The following is a 5,510-nucleotide window of genomic DNA, read 5'->3' as shown; positions in this document are numbered from 1 at the left end:
CCATCGTGCCCTTACAGTCAAATAACGATCCACTCTTTCAGATGTCACACATGGTCGACCCTGTTCTGGTCTCCAGGATACAGTTTCAGTTTCTATAAACTGTTGCATCATCCGAGGAACAAGAGAACGATTCACATTAAGCCATCGGGACAAATCAGCTTGCGACTCGCCTGCTTCCATTCTTCCTGTGCCCCTCCACACCAAAGAGTCTGTGGCCGTCTTCTCTTGCCATACTGCACCGCCTGTGACTGTGTACGAAACGACTGTGGATGCGGGACTACGCTGCAATCACAACCCCGATTGGTAGGTGCCCTGACATCAATGTTGGCGTGGTTGTACTTTGATCGGAATACCGTCTTTCCTGCAGAACACGATCCTAATGACATCTGTTGACATTTTTTATGATTAGAGGAATGCACGTGTGTGGTCTCGGTGTAGCGTCTTCGATTAATAAACAAAACGTCCTCGGTGCCGGTTTCAAAATCAACTACAGCTTAATTTTCGATTAATAATCAGCACTGGCGTCCAAAGACTTCCGACATAAGAAGTCAGCCTCATTCTGCCAAGGGCCTTGTAAAAGACGGCGTGGAACGGACAAAGGTTCAGGGGACTCTCTTTTCCATGGGTGCAAAACTGTCCCTAAAGGCGGAAGAATCAGCGATGATCAACGGCATGAGGATGCAGAAGGCAATAGAAACCACTGCACTAAAGACACACAAGGTGTATCTACAGAAAATGTGGCCTGTAATGGAAAAAGTGTCATGATGTCCTTCAAATGGCTCTAAGCACTATGGGGCTTAACATCTAAGGTCATTAGTCTCCTAGACTTAGCCGGCCGTTGTGGCCGAGCGGTTCTAAGCGCTTCAGTCTGGGACCGCGCGACCGCTACGGTCGCGGGTTCGAATCCTGCCTCGGGCATGGATGTGTGTGATGTGCTTAGCTTAGTTAGGTTTAAGTAGTTCTCAGTTCTAGGGGACTGCTGACCACAGATGTTTAGTCCCTTAGTGCTCAGAGCCATTTGAACCATTTTTTCTCCTAGACTTAGAACTACTTAAACCTAACCAACCTAAGGACATCACACACATCCATGCCCGAGAAGTGATTCGAACCTGTGACCGTAGCAGCAGCTTGGTTCCGGACTGAAGACCTAGAACCGCTCGTCCAGAACGGCTATTTTCATGATGACCTTACCATTGCCAAATATTGAGGAATAGTCCCCCGTTCGGATCTCTGGGAGATCCGAACGGGCCCGTGACCACGAGAGAAAGATTAAATACCCAACGAAAGGATAAAGTTCTACGAGTTGGGGCGTGGAAAGTCAGAAGCTTGAATGTAATAGGGAAGCTAGAAGATTGGAAAACAGAAACGCAAGGGCCCAATCAAGACACAGTAGGAAGTAAAATGGAAAGAATACAAGGATTTCTGGTCAGATATAGGGTAATGTCAAGAGTAGCAGAAAATGGTATAACGGGAGTAGAATTCGTTATGGACAGGAAGGTAGGGCAGGGAGTGTGTTACTGTGAACAGTTCAGTGATAAGGTTGATCATATCAGAATCGACAGCAAACCAACACAACGACGATAATTCAGGTATACGTGCTGACGTCGCTAGGTAAGGATGAAGAGATAGAGAAAGTATATAAGGATGTTTAAACGGTAATACAGTACGTAAAGGGAGATGAAAATATAATCGTCGTACAGGATTGGAATGCCATTGTAGGGGAATAAGTAGAAGAAATGATTACAGGAGAATATGGGCTTGAGAAAACACTGAGTTCTGCAATAAATTTCAGTTAGTAACAGGGAACACTCTGTTCAAGAATCACAAGAGGAGAAGGTATACTTGAAAAAAGCCTGGCGATACGGGAAGATTTCAGTTAGATTACATCGTGGTCAGACAGACATTTCGAAATCAGATACTGCACAGTAAGGATCAGATATAGACTCAGATCACAATGTAGTAGTGATGAAGTTTAAGAGATTAGTGAGAATGTATCAGTACCCATAGAAATGTGATACAGAAGTACTAAGGAATGACAAGATAAACCGAAGTTTTCTAAGGCTATAACAATAAAGAATAGCTCGATAGACTGCTCAGTTGAAGAAGAAAGGACATCTCTAAAAAGGGCAGTCACAGAGGTTGGAACGAAAAACGTAGGTACGAAGAAGGTACCTGTGAAGAAACCATGGGTGAAAGAACAAAAATTTCAGTTGAGTGAATCAAGTACAAAAATGTTCAGGGAAATTCTGGAATACAGAAATACAAGCAGCTGAGGAATGAAATAAATAGGTAGTCCAGGAAGCTAAAATGAAATGGGTGCATGAAAAATGTGAAGAAATCTAAAAAGAAATGATTGTCAGATGGACTGACTCAGCATATACGAAAGTCAAAGCAACTTTCGGCAAAATTAAAGCAAGGATTTTAATATTAAGAGTGCAACAGGAATTTCACTGTTAAATGCAGAGGAGAGAGCTGAAGGCTTGGTGAGGGGGAAGATTTCTGTGATGAGATAGAATAAGAAACAGTAATCGATTTAGAGTATTAGAACCTGAATTTGAGAGATCTTTGGAGGACTTATGAACAAATAAGGCAGAAGTGACTGATAACGTTCAATCACAATTGCTCAAATCATTGGGGGAAGTCGCTTCAAAACGACTATTCACGTTGGTGTGTAGAATATATAAATCTGGTGACATACCATCTGACATTCGGCGAAATATCATACACACAATTGCGAAGACTGTAAGGGCTGACAAGTGCGACAATTATCGCACAATCAGTTTATCTGCTTATGCATCCCAATAGCTGACACGAATAGTATACAAACAATGGAAAAGAAAACTGAGGAGGTGTTGGATGCCGATCAGTTTGGCTTTAGGAGAGGTAAAGGTACGACAGAGACAATTCTGACATTGTGGTTGATAATGGAAGCAAGACTAAAGAAACATCAAGATACGTTTCTAGGATCTGTCGACCTCAAAAAAGGGTTCGTCAATGTAAAATCGCGCAAGAGGTTCGAAATTCTGAGGAAATAGGGGTAATCTATAGGGAGAGACGTGTCGTATACACTATATACAAGAGCAAATGGGGCATGATAAGAGTGGACGACCAAGAACGAAGGGCTCTGATTAAAATGGATCTAAGACAAGGACGTAGTCTTTCGCTCCTACAGCTCAATCGTTACATCGAAGAAGTAATGTTGGAAGTAAAAGAAAGCTTCCTGCTGTTTCCAAGCTTCTGTAATGGAATTAAAATTCAAAGTTAAAGTATATCAACGATACGATTCGCTAATGACACTGCTATCCTGAGTGAAAGTGAAGAAGAACTAATTGATCTGCTGCTTAGAATGAAGACTCTAATGGGTACAGAATATGGACTAAGAGTAATTCGAAGAAAGACGAAAGCAATGAGATGTAGCAGAAACGAGAACAGCGAGAAATTTAACATCAAGATTGATGGTCATGAAGTAAATTAATGAATTCTGCTACCGAGACAGCAAAATAAACAGGGACGGACGGAGCAAAGAGGACTTCAGGAACAGACTAGCACTGCCATAATGTTCATTCCTGGCCAAGAGAAGTCTTGTAATATCAAATACAGATCTTAATACGAAGAAGAAATTTCTGCTAATGTACGTTTGGAGCACAGTATTGTATGGTAGTGAAACATGGATTGCGGGAAAACCGGAAGAGAAGAAAATCCAAGCATTTGAAATGTAGTGCTACAGATGAATGTTGAAAATTAGGTGGACTGATAAGACAAGAAATCAGGAGGTTGTAAGCAGAATCGGAGAGGAAAATAATATGTGGGAAACACTGACAAGGAGAAGGGACAGGATGATAGGACATCTGTTAAGGTATCAGGGAATGAATTCCATGGTACTAGAGGGACCTGCAGAGGGCAGAAACTGTAGAGAAAGCCAGAGATCGGGATAAATCTAGTAATTAGTTGAGGATGTAGGTTGCAAGTGCTACTCCGAAATGAAGAGTTTGGGACAGGAGAGAAATTCTTGGCGGGGCGCATCTATATTTAGTAATGAAATGTAATTAAAATATGTTACAAAAAGAAACAGCACAAACGGAAGAGAATGATGGACATATTGAAAATTCGTGGAGTCGATACGCAAGTTAGTGCCGGACGGCATTTACCTCAAAGTTTCTGATAAATATTTGCGGACAAGATTATCATATAGGACAAACCAATTTGTAAGAGCCTGTTACACACGCTACCACTGTACGTCGTCTGTGTGTTTGCGGTTGGATGTTGATGAGTATGTTTGGATGTTAATAACTGATACTTCATGCTCACGATATTCCTTAGCACCTTTAACGTCGTGTCTCACATACTGCTGTTTCCAAAGGATAAAAGGCCTTCGTCTTTCACTTTTCCACAGCCACAAAGCATAGATGGTGCTACGTTTATGCTCTGCAAAACGCTAATGGCTACTCTTCAACGCCATAATTTTCTGTGTACACTTGAGTACGTGACGTCAAGGCCTAGTTGGTGTTAGTGGCGTTACTTGCTCGTAGCATTTTTCCTCTACATTGCTGTGAGATTGTCATTCTCTGTCACACTCATTAAGAACCTTCTACCTGTGATTCTCTGAGAGTTTTTCCAGGCTACATGAAAACAGACAATACAGGCTACGCTAGAAGTCACACTTACCTTACCAAATCTCCTTGCAAAACGTTCGTCCTGGCTGTTTACACCCGGCGACCAGCAACTGGTGTCCATCTGAAGCAACAGAAGGCGATCGTCTGCGTCACCGCTCTGAGTTTGGTGCTTTTAGCCGCGCCCTCCTGGGCGGTGGGCGTCTTCTTACTCCTACGGACAGGTAATTAGTGAACTAATTGATGGGGAGCCATTAAGGGGGATCAATGGGCTCTGGTGCACGGCGCGTGAGAGCGACCTCATAACGGGCAGACCAAGTTACAGCTGGCCAGAGACGGACAGGCCAGGAGCCTCAAGACGTCCTCCTGCTACTACGATGTTGCCAACGCAGTCACCGAATAATTACCAGTGTAGGAGCAGCTTTACACTGGAACTTCACACAGTGTTTCTGAACGTCGAGTAGATGGGGCACTTGACCGAGCTGCATGCAAGAGCGCTAGCAATGTCATCTACACTACGGTTCATTAAAGTTGCATTCCACGAAGAATAGCAATTAAGGAAAATATGTACATTGGACTTAATAGAATTTAGTAGGAAGAACACTTGGTTAAATGTGGGAGTGTACAGGCTGAGATATTTAACACTTGGGGGTGCCATGTATGGTAACAACGGCGGCTGTAACCCTTCTGGGCATCGAGACGAAATTAAATAACGGGTGAGGATACTCAGTGACAAAGGCCATCAACGATAGTGGGTGGCAGCGTTCCAATCTGTCGGCGACCCATGACTAGATGAGTTAGTGTGTGAGAACTCTGGAGAAATTGCTGGACAGGCCGAACATCGAACATCCTGCTCATCGTGATAGGCCAGGACAGCACAGGTAACATGTACTCCTATGT

This window comes from Schistocerca americana, chromosome 2 (assembly GCF_021461395.2).
Source record: "Schistocerca americana isolate TAMUIC-IGC-003095 chromosome 2, iqSchAmer2.1, whole genome shotgun sequence".
Lineage (NCBI taxonomy): Eukaryota > Metazoa > Arthropoda > Insecta > Orthoptera > Acrididae > Schistocerca > Schistocerca americana.
The sequence above is the reverse complement of the archived record's forward strand: the minus strand, read 5'-3'. Positions refer to the sequence as shown.